The sequence below is a fragment of the Aethalodelphis obliquidens genome, unplaced genomic scaffold (assembly GCF_003676395.1).
Source record: "Aethalodelphis obliquidens isolate GAN/ISIS:26980383/991018 unplaced genomic scaffold, ASM367639v1 scaffold42, whole genome shotgun sequence".
NCBI classification, from domain to species: Eukaryota; Metazoa; Chordata; class Mammalia; order Artiodactyla; family Delphinidae; genus Aethalodelphis; species Aethalodelphis obliquidens.
In genome coordinates this window covers 9,019,911-9,032,240 of record NW_020837986.1, presented here as the reverse complement: position 1 = coordinate 9,032,240, position 12,330 = coordinate 9,019,911, and the positions used below count along the sequence as shown (strand labels likewise).

The 12,330-nt window shown below is 42.5% G+C and overlaps 1 pseudogene; it reads right to left on the bottom strand.

Moving 5' to 3' along the window:
• Positions 1–4,187: 4,187 nt before the first annotated feature.
• Positions 4,188–7,186, bottom strand: LOC113605228 (glucosamine-6-phosphate isomerase 1-like; annotated as a pseudogene).
• Between the last annotated feature and the right edge of the window lie 5,144 nt (positions 7,187–12,330).

The window sequence follows — 12,330 nt, the reverse complement described above, 5'->3', positions numbered from 1 at the left end:
CACACCTTCCAAGCTTCACAAAGCCCAGTTGTTTTACAGGAAGTTGGAGTCAGCTCCTGCCCAGTATGAGCCAGCTGGGCATTGGTTGGGACCACCAGCCCTAAAACTGGGCCTGCACAGCTGTCCAGTGAAGGGCCTTTTGATGTTAGAGGGCTGGAAACCTCCACCCTCAGACCATGCTAAGCACCTCCATTTTGAATATGCAGAAGCATGTCACCCAGAAGCACCTGTGCAGAACACTGATTACCTCACCTTTTTCCCTACCTCAAGTCACCTTTCCCCATACCTAAGACTGTTACCAAAATGAATTTCGGTCCACTCACTTGCCGTACAGCAAAACCAATTTACTGACACCCGGTTGTCATGAAGGAAAGTACAGCTTTTATTGCAGGTGCCAAACAAGGAGCATGGGAGGCTCATGCTCAAAAGGCCCAAACTCTCCACTGACGGGTTTCAGAGAAGAGTTTTTAAAGGCAACTTTTGGGCCGAGGGCTGCAGGATGCATAGCTTTCTTCTGATGGGTGGATGGTGAGGTAATGGGTGGCGTTCCAGGAATCTTGTGCTCTGCATGAAGTCACCATCCTCCACTTGGGTGGGGGCCTTAGTTCCTATAAAACAATTCAAGATATGTATCAGATTGTTATGAATATCTCTTGAGGAGGAACTAGGACTCTGTTTTATTGCTGCCTGTTGTCATTACTTTTCTTACTTAACTGTTTTTCCTTTGTTTTTGCATTCCCTCATTTCTCTAATTAGTATCTGCTTGAATCTGCCCTTTGGATCTCAGGGAAGGTCTAGGAGGCTGAAGCCTTTTTCCTACATATGAAAAGTGGGGGACATGGAAGGGCTTTTGTACCCAGGAGGGCACTGCAGTGTCCTGCTCAAGGTGGTTTCAAGACCACCTTGCTTATCCAATAAATACTTCAATCCTCTTGCCTTCAGGGAGGTGGATCTGAGACTTGTTCTCCCATCTCCTTGCTTGGCTGCCTTGTGAATAAACTCCTTCTTGGCTGTAAACCTTGGCATCTCAGTGTTTGGCTTGCTGCACATTGGGCAAATGGACCTGGTTCAGTAATGCTAACTGTGCTAGCACCTTGATCTTGGGCTCCTAGCCTCCAGAACTATGAGAAAATAAATTTCTGTTGTTTAAGCCACCCAGCCCGTGGTGTATTGTTATGGAAGCCCTAGCAGACTGATACACACAGCCAACATGTTTGTACTATGTGACAACTACTCCTGAGTTGATGGCCTAAGGTTGGGCATTTTGTTTGTTTGTTTTGTTTGTTTGTTTTTGTGGTACGAGGGCCTCTCACTGTTGTGGCCTCTCCCGTTGCAGAGCACAGGCTCCGGACGTGCAGGCTCAGCGGCTATGGCTCACGGCCCCAGCTGCTCCGCAGCATGTGGGATCTTCCCGGACCGGGGCACGAACCCATGTCCCCTGAATCAGCAGGCGGACTCTCAACCACTGCGCCACCAGGGAAGCCCAGGTTGGGCATTTTGACTTAGTGGTTCCCAGTCTTTGGGCCCCAGGCTTCTGCTTCTGATGACTATGGAGCTGGTTACAACCAGGAACCCCTGTGCTATTGGATATCATGCAAAATAAAGTCTCATATATACTTGTCTATTCTTCCACTCTAAGTGTGCTATCATTAACAAAGTAGACATTAATTCAAATGTTAAGGAAGGCTTTGATCTTTTTTTTTTTTTTTAATATTTTGGCCGTACCACACAGCATGTGCGATCTTATTTTCCTGACCAGGGATCTAACCTGCGCCCCCTGCAGTGGAAGTGTGGAGTCTTAACCACTGGACTGCCAGGTAAGTCCCTTGATCTTTTAAAAAATATTCCTTTTACATAGTAATCCTTCTCATCTAAAAACGTGACCCTTATCTCAAGGAGAAGGTCTGAAGGCATTCTAGTGTTTGGGACTTGTTAATCACTGTGATTAACAAGGAAAATAGTTTCAGAATTTTTATAAAGGTGGGGTTTAAAGCCAGTAACCTGGGTGGGACTGGAGGGTTGTCTTTGGGCATAACAAGTATATTGTATTTCCCTATATTGTGAGTTAGAGTACACCAATACACATAGTAGTATTTAACGTGCTCTTATTTACATTGTTTATAAGACTGAGAAAACCTCAATTATTCCTACTAGTGAGAAGTATAATTTACATGGCTTCAAGGTGGCTTCAAGGGAATTGAACTTTCCCCTATCTACTGTGCTCTGAGTATCTGGGAATAAGCTCGCAGTAGGTTCTGAGAAGGAGAGCAGTGTTCCTTGGAGAAAAAGACCCTTTTCAGTGCCACCTTGACTCAATCTTCAGGACATTGGTGAAAGCTGGTGCTAAGGCTTCTAAGGTGGAAAGTTTAGGGAAGATGTATTAAAGGCAAGTAATCTACGGCTCCCAGGAGGCAACTGGGAGAGAGGGTTTGGAAGAGAAGGATTGAGTGAAGGGAGAAGATTGTTATTGGACCACATTAATAACCCCTCCGCCCCCCCCAAAATATTTGTTGTAAGCAACTTTTTGAAAGGAAATCTTTCAACAAGCTGAGTTTCCTCTGTGTGTGATGCATGTGAGAAGATCTGCTCCAAAACAGAAACAAGAAATGAGAATGTTTCACATGGCAAAGGAAGAGAGAAGCTTAAGGAAGACAGCCCAGGACTTCCCAGAATACGGAGGATATAAATCTGTCAACTCAAGATTAATATCAAAAGACACAGTATAGCTTACAGATTAAAATTGAGCTGTAGTCCATCTAAGGGTGAATGGATAAACAAAATGTGGTCCTATACACACAATAGAATATTACCCTTAAAAAGAAGGAAATTCTGACACATGCTACAACATGCATGAACCTTGAGGATATTATGCTAAGTGAAATAAGCCAGGCACAAAAGCAAAAATACTGTATGATTTCACTTAGATGAAGTATCTAAAGTAGTCAAAATAATAGAAACAGAACGTAGAATGGTGGTTGCCAGGGGCAGGAAGGGAGGGGAAAAAGGAAGTTGTTGTTTACTGGGTATAGAGTTTCAGTTTTGCAAGATTTTTGAAAAAGTTCTGGAGATTGGTTGCACAACAATGTGAATGTTAATGCCACTAAACTATATACTTAAAATGATTAAATGGTAAGTTTTATGTTATACATATTTTGCCACACAAAACCCCCCTAATTTCATTGAATTAAAAAAAACATTGGGGAGCCAGAGTGCTTGGGTTTGACTCTTGAGACCTTGGGCAAGTTACTTAAAATCTATGAGCTCTAATTTCCTCCTCTGTAAAGTTTTGTTACAGGGCTTTATGAGAATTGAGTCTGGCACATAGAAAATGCTTAATACATGTGAGATATAATTATTATAAAAAGCAACCCTGGGGGCTTCCCTGGTGGCGCAGTGGTTGAGAGTCCGCCTGCCGATGCAGTGGACACGGGTTCGTGCCCCGGTCCGGGAAGATCCCACATGCCGCGGAGCGGCTAGGCCCATGAGCCATGGCCACTGAGCCTGCGCGTCCGGAGCCTGTGCTCCGCAACGGGAGAGGCCACAGCAGTGAGAGGCCTGCGTACCGCAAAAAAAAAAAAAAAAAAAGCAACCCTGGGACTTCCCTGGTGGTCCAGTGGTTAGGACTCTGCGCTTCCACTGCAGGGGGCACGGGTTTGACCCTTGGTGGTGGAATTAAGATCCCGCATGCCGCGCAGTGCGGCAAAAAAACCCCCTCCAAAACCAAGACAAACCACCCCCCAAAATAAAAACAAAAAGTGTCCCTAAGCCTCTTTCTTCAATTCACGAATTTGACAAATGTCAAGCCCATACTTCCTTCAATGCATCATTCTGCACTTTGGGAAAACTACAGAAAAAATGTTCCACCTACATGGAGCTTAATTACTAGTGGTGGATTCAGATAATACATGAGTAGATTATAAATTCTGGGAAGAAAAATAAAACATGTTAAGAGTATAGGAAAGGCTGGGAAGTGCTGTGACCTGACACTTGAGCAGAACGCAAATGAAGTAAGGAGCCTGTGGGGTACTCCACTGTGTAATGAATATCTAGTATTTTAACAACCTTGCATCATAATGTTATAGATTAAATAATGCCTAATTCTTAACTTTGCGAACATTAGACTCACTAAACAAAATTAATTCCAAATGCCAGTATCTGAAACAAATTCAGCAAAGAAATAACAAAATTCCAAAACCTTTTAATCTTTCCTGTATTTTTTTTCTTGAAAATACTAGATTTAAAAGAAAATGTCACATTGTAAACAAGTCCAGTGATCCATTAGCTTAAAACAGAATGACAGCACAATCACATTATAAAACCTAAAAATGAAACACTGGTACCAAACACAGCAGTTAAAGAGAGGCCTGAGCCAGGCTCTGAAAGATCTTTCCCGGAAATAGAGGCAGCAGCAGCTTCAAAGAGGCACAAAAATTGGAAGAAGGAGGAGGCAGCATTCAAACCATCAAGGCATAAGAGTACAAAAAAAAAAAAAAAAAAAAACAGAGCAATAGACTCATCTTGTGAACAAGAGGTGAAGGATAAAAGGGCAAAAGCATACTTTCTGATGTTCTGGGAACATCAGACCACATGAACCCAGGAGTGTTAGAAGGGCAGTTTTTTAAGTGGGGAAAGGATATTAGTCAACTTTAGAAGCACTTGGGTCTGCTTCTTGGCACTCAACTCTCAGGGACACAGGAAACACGTCCCTCTAGTGTTGTTTCTAAACTCATAATTGAGCTGCTTGCCCTGACCCCATCACCTTGGCTGAACATAACATCGAATCTTGGCTGTGTCTGTTGCTCCCATGGATGTCCTACTTATGAATGAATATGTATAAGAGAGGCGCCATGGTGAGACCTTGGAACAAAACACAGGGCTCTCTTGGGAAAAGGGTTTCTGCCTTCCTCCTGGTGCTGGAGGGTCCCTGAGGGATAGGAGTTTGATGTGGCTGGGCCCCTTGAGGCTCCGAGTTCATCAGCAAAACTTTCTCTTTAGCCCCACACACCCAAATCCTTCCCCAAGGAGGCCTCTGAGTTCATGGAAAGGCCAACTGAGAGAGCAGAAAAAAACAGCTGGGGAAAGAACGTAAGGGATAGTTTTCTTCCTGTGGCACTTGTTACTGACCAGAGTGACTACTTCCTTATAGTGACTTTAGACATTGAGAGAGTTTGTTCCTTAATCTGGAACACTGATTCTCAAATAAGGGGCAGGCCTTCCCAAGAGGGGCTCTTAAGACTCTCCGAAGCGGTTTTGTCCAACATAAGCCCCAAACTCTCTCTCAACTGAGATCAGTATATGTAATGACAGAAATTCCTGATGGGAGTATATTGTACATCTGAACAGTGTTAGAGGCACAACAAAAAGCTAAAAACCCCTAATCTGTGGGACAGACGTCAAAATTATATAATGATTTTTTTTCTCATTAAGTTACAAATAAGTAGCTAAATTCCATGACTAGACTCCACGCTGAACAGCCAAGAACGACAAGTTCACCCATTCAACTAGTAACCACACTAGATTAAAGCAATACAATTCTGTCCTCCTAAAGACAATTTCCAGAAAGACCCGCCTGTCCCAGTGAGGTAGTTGACACTAGGATTAGCACAGGCTAATCACTGTACGGTTTCTTAGAAGACTGGCTTTTCTCTGTTTCTTTCTCTTTCATAGTGCACAAGGGGTCCACCAACTTGTTATGAACAAGCATTAAACCTCTGAAATACTTGACAGTCTTCACTTTCAACTCTAGGGTGGCATCCTCGTCGCACATAAACACCGTGTGGGGATGCTACTGGAAGGCAGACATATGGTTCACTCCCTCCTCCGTGGCCTTATACAGAGCAAACGCCTTGTGAGCACCTGAGATGAAGATTATCATCTCTCTAGCATGCATCACAGTGCCCATGCCCACCATCAGGGCCATGGTGGGCACCTTGGTGAGATTTCCATCAAAGAACCTAGCAAGGGCTTCCTTGGTGGCTCAGTGGTTAAGAGTCCGCCTGCCAATGCAGGGGACACGGGTTCGAGCCCTGGTCCGGGAAGATCCCACATGCTGCAGAGCAACTAAGCCCGTGCGCCACAACTACTGACCCTGTGCTGTACAGCCCACAAGCCACAGCTACTGAGCCTACGTGCCACAACTACTGAAGCCCGTGTGCCTAGAGCCTGTGCTCTGCAACAAAAGAAGCCACTGCAATGAGAAGCCCGTGCACCGCCATGAAGAGTAGCCCCTGCTCGCTGCAACTGGAGAAAGCCCATGCACAGCAACAAAGACCCAACGCAGCCAAAAATAAACAAATAAATTTATTAAAAAATATATATATATAAAAAGAACCTAGCATTGGCCAGGATGGTGTCCATGGCCAGTGTCTTCACACGGTCCTAGACAATAGACTGGAGCCCAACTCGTAAAAGGCAATGTGTCCACCAAGGCCGATGCCTCCCAACAAACAGCTCAATCCCTCCCGCAGCCTTGATCTTCTCTTCAAAGGCATCACACTCAGCCTGTAGGCCAGGTGCATTCCCATCCAGAATGTGGGTGTTTTCTGGGTGGATATCAATGTGTTTGAAGAAGTTGTTCCACATGAAGGCGTGGTAGCTCTCTGGGTGGTCTCAAAGAAGGCCCACATACTCATCCATGTTGAAAGTCTTCACATATCTGAAGGACAGGTCTCCATTCTTATAGTACTCAATCAGCTTCTTGTAGCAGACAAGTGGGGTGCTCCTAGTGGGGAGCCCCAGGGTGAAGTACTTGTCTGGCCCTTGGCTAAACTGGATGATGCAGTTCCTGATGTATTTGGCCACCCACTCACTGGCCTGAGAAGAGGGGTCCAGGATGGTGAGCTTCATCTTGTTGAGGACACCTCCTGTGGTGGCTGTAGAGACTGTGCTAATCTTTCCTTGTTTAATGATAACATAAATAATTTATTGGAACACAAGCATTAAAATTGTCAGAAAGGTAACATTTAGACATTGCAAAGATGATATATTAAGTGACATATATGATCCATTTTTACCTTAAAAATACAATGATTTTTTCAATATGCATTGAAAAAGTCTAGGAAGATTCACATCAAGAGGTGGCTACAGTGCAGCCATTATGGAAACCAGTATGGAAGTTCCTTAAAAAACTAAAAATAGAGTTACCATATGATCCAGCAATCCCACTCCTGGGCATATATCCAGAAAAGATGAAAACTCTAATTCGAAAAGATACATGCACCCCAATGTTCATAGCAGCACTATTTACAATAGCCAAGACGTGGAAGCAACCTAAGTGTCCATCAACAGATGAATGGATAAAGAAGATGTGGTATATATATACAATGAAATATTCCTCAGCCACAATAAAGAATGAAATATTGCGTTTTGCAGCAACATGGATGGACCTAGAGATTACCATACTAAATGAAGTAAGTCAGACAGAGAAAGACAAATATCATATCATTGATATGTGGAATCTAAAATAATGGTACAAATGAACATACTTACAAAACAGGAACAGAGTCACAGATGTAGAAAACAAACTTATTGTTATCAAAGGGGAAAAGGGTGGGGCAGAGGGATTGAACATACTTACAAAACAGGAACAGAGTCACAGATGTAGAAAACAAACTTATTGTTATCAAAGGGGAAAAGGGTGGGGCAGAGGGATAGATTGGGAGATTGGGATTGACATATACACACTACTATATATAAAATAAACAACAAGGATTTACTGTACAGCACAGGGAACTATATTCAGTATCTTGTAATAAACTATAATTGATAAGAATCTGAAAAAAACATATGACTGAATCACTTTACTGTACACCTGGAACTAACAGAGTATTCTAAGTTAACTATACTTTAATTTAAAAAAAGGGGGGGGCTGTAATGTGGAGCAAATGGACCTCTTACACACTGCTGGTGGGAATGCAAAGTGATCCACTTTGAAAAAAGACGTGTATATCTTACGAAGTTAAACACGTACTTACCATTTGGCCCAGCAGTGCAACTCATAAAGGAATAAAAGAGAAATAAAATTATATGTTCAAAGACTTGCATACATATGTTCATAACTATTAATAGCCTCAAACTGGAAACAACCCAAATGTCCATTAACTGGTAATGAGATAAAACAAATTGAGTATAACCAAGGTATGGAAAATTGCTCAGCAATAAAAAGAAATATCTATACATACCACATGAATGAATTTCGGAAACATTATACTAAGTGACAGAACTCAAATACAAAAGATTACATGCTGTGCATACATATATTTATATGAAATTCTAGAAAAGGCAAACCTATGGTGACAAGAAGCAGACCAACAATTGCCTGGGTAAGTGGTGGGGAGGATATGCAGAGGGTGGGGAATATTAGAGGGAAAAAGAAAACTTTTTAAAGTGATAGAAATGTTCTATATACGCATACCTCAGAGATATTGCAGGTTCAGTTGTCGACCACTGTAATGAAGTGAGCCACACAAATTTCTTTGGCTTCCCAGTACATACAAAAGTCAGTTGTTTTTACACTATGCAGTAGTCTATTAAGTGTGCAATAGCATTGTCTAAAACAACAGTGTACATACTTTAATTAAAAAATACTTTCTTGCCAAAAAATGCTAGCCATCATCTAAGCCTTCAGTGAGCTGTAATCTTTTGCTGGTGGAGGGTCCTACCTCGATGTTCATGGCTGTGGACTGAGCAGGGTGGTGGTTGCTGAAGGTTGGGGTGGCTGTGGAGAGGTCTTTAAGACAACAGTAAAGTTTCCCACATCGATTGACTCCTCCTTTCACTTGAACGCTTAGAGGCCATTTAGACTTATTACTTGGCCTATTTCAATATTGTTGTGTCTCAGGGAATAGGGAGGACTAACGAGAGGGAGAGAGACTGGGGAATGGCAGGTCAGTGGAGCAGTGAGAACACACACAACATTGCCATCTTATATGGGTGTGGCTCATGGCACCCCAAAACGATGATAATATACGTCAAAATCATTGATCACAGATTACCATAAATATAATAATGAAAAATTTGCAAAATTGTGAGAATTACCAAAATGTGACAGAGACATGAAGTGAGCAAAAGCTGTTGGAAAAATGGCGCCAATAGACCTGCTTGATGCAGGGTTGCCACAAACCTTCAATTTGGTAAAAAAAACGCAGTATCTGTGAATCACAATAAGGCAAAGCACAGTAAAACGAGGATTGTAGTGGTAGTTATACAATCATATATAATTATGATTATACAAACTATACACTTAGACTGGGTACATTTTATTCTATGTAAATTATACCTCAGTGAAGCTGGAAAAAATTCACCATAATATAAAACCTAAGATTTACACAATTTTCTTCATGTGAAAAAATAATAAAAATTAAAAAAAATTTGAACAGGTGACCTCTGGTTGGTGGGAATATAGTTTTTATTTTTTGCTTACATATATTGAATGTTATACAATGAATGTTATTTTCCATAATTAATCAATTATTTCTTGAAGTGATGATGACCTAACTGAAGTAAGTAAATAAGCCCAACTTGGTTTGGTGAGACAGCGTCAGGGTGGATGTTTGAACCTGGATCTCTATGCTCTTGGCCATTATACAGGTACATTCCAAGCTTCCCGGATAAGAATGATAGCCTGGGATGCTTAACAAAACTGTTTGTATACTACACTTTTAAATCTGCATAGTTAATAAGTCCTCAAAGGTGATTCTTACCACGGGGAAATTTGATGGAACCATTGCCTACATGCAGAATCTGAAACCTCAGGAACATTTTCTTTTATATTAAGGGTCTGTCATTGATGCCAAATAATCCCACATGTGTATTAGTTACCCCACCTGGAATCTATTAGCATTAATCTTTCCTGGAAAGTCATCTTCCTTATGAAGCTATCCCTAACTGGGACCCCATACCTGCCCAGAGTTGGGTGACCCTTGGTGGTTCCTTTTCTATCCCCGTTACCAGTACAGTAAAGCATATAGCTCTTCTTGCCCAGGTCTTTACTTAATTGGCACGACTGGCACTGGGGCTGGATAAATTCTTTGCTGTGGGGGCTGTCCAGTGCACTGTAGGATGTTTAGCAGCATCTCTGGCTTCTACCCTTACACACCAGTAGCACCAACCTCCCATGCCCAGTTGTGACAACCAAAAATGCAAAAATGTCTCCAGTCATTGTCACATGTCCCTGAAGGTGGCAAAATTAACCAAGTTAAGAACCATTAACTTATCTCCCGTGTCAGTCTAAATAAACATCTTCTAATCAATCCTCTGCATAGATTCCAGATTTCTAAAACTTGCAGTTCAAAGCATAGTCCTTAGCCCAGCAGCACTGGTGTTAGGTATAAGAGCTTGTTAGAAAAGCAATATCTCAGGCCCAACCCCAGGCTCTGCATTTTTAACAAGATTAACAATCCCTGGTGATTCCTACGCTCTTAAAGTTTGAGAAGAACTGCCAGAAAGTCTCTAACTTGCCTGAGGGTTAATATCACTTGGAACAGAGGTTAACAAAATTCCTAAGTCCTTCTCCTGGAGATTTCATTCCATTGGTCAAGGGTGGGGCCTAGGAGCCTGCATTGTTAATATGTGTCTCAGGTAATCCTTATCTTTGGACAAGTTAAGGAACTGCCAAAATAAACATTAGGGAATTCCCCGGTGGTCCAGCGGTTAGGACTCGGTGCTTTCTCTGCTGGGCCTGGGTTCAGTCCCTGGTTGGGGAACTAAGATTCGGCACGCCGTGCAGCTTGGCCACAAAAATAAATAAATAAATTCAGATTTTGTCATTATCCACATAAAATTAAAACCTCTGGGCTTCCCTGGTGGTGCAGTGGTTGAGAGTCTGCCTGCCGATTCAGGGGACACGGGTTCGTGCCCCGGTCCGGGAAGATCCCACATGCTGCGGAGCGGCTGGGCCCGTGAGCCATGGCCGCTGGGCCTGTGCGTCCGGAGCCTGTGCTCCACAGCGTGAGAGGCCACGGTGGTGAGAGGCCGGCGTACCGCAAAAAAACAAACAAACAGAAAACAAAACCTCCTCTGTGGCTCCGCATGACCTGGAGCAGTGGTTCTCAACCTTAGGTACTCACCTAGGGAGTACTTAAAAATCCTAATACTAGGTTGTTCCTCAAACCAATTAAATCAGAAATCTCTGGGGGAGAAACCCATTCACTGATGTGTGTTTTAAAACTCCCCAGTTGCAGCCAATGTTGAGAACCACTGGAAATGACCAAGCCTGAGCTCCTTAACCTGGCTTAAAGCCCAACTAGAAAGGTCCCTTTCTAGCTCTGCTTTGCACTGCACTTTTATATATGTACACTTTACTCCCGCCTCACTAAACTATCTGAAATTCTTACACCTTAGTACTTTCAAGTCTCTGGGACTTTCTACTGGTTATGCTGTCTTCTACTGCCCTGGCAAACAGTTATTCATCCCTAACGACTAAATTACCACTTAGCCCCCACTTTAGAGTTAATCAATTAGTTAATTAATTAATTAAGGCTGTGCCGCACAGCACACGGGATCTTAGTTCCCCGACCAGGGATCGAACCTGTGCCCCCTGCGGTGGAAGTGTGGAGTCGGAACCACTGGACCACCAGGGAATTCCCTAGAGTGATTTTAGATTTCCCTGACAAACTCATTCAGGCAGAGTGAATCATTCCCTTCTCTGTGCTAACACCATCCGTCTTTGTGTAGACTTGTATTACTATATTTACCCCAGTATATTAATAGGCTACAAATATTATATCTTGAGGACAGGAACTATGCCTGGTTCACCTTTATATCCCTAGCACCTAGCAAAGGGCCAGGCATACAGTAAACAGCCAATAATATCTGTTGACTTAGTGAAAGTACTGTAAGCAACAAAATAAAAACAAGCAGGATATTACCTTCTTTAAAAAATTTTTTTTTGATTTAACATAATCTACATAAAAATCTTAATTAGAAAAGAACTTTTGTTGGGAGGGAGACGCAAGAGGGAGGAGATATGGGGATATATGTGTACGTATAGCTGATTCACTTTGTTATACAGCAGAAACTAACACACCATTGTAAAGCAATTATACTCCAATAAAGATGTTAAAAAAAACCAAAAAACTTTTAAGCTGTGATCCTCAAACGAAGAAATACACCTGAAAGCACTCCTAAGAGAGAAGCCTTTTCCTTGATTCAGAATCATAATTTGGTCCATTCCAAGGCTTTGAAATAATTGTTTTTTTTTTTTTTTTTTTTGATATGCAGGCCTCTCACTGTTGTGGCCTCTCCCGTTGCAGAGCACAGGCTCCGGATGCGCAGGCTCAGCGGCCATGGCTCACAGGCCCAGCCGCTCCGCGGCATGTGGGATCTTCCTGG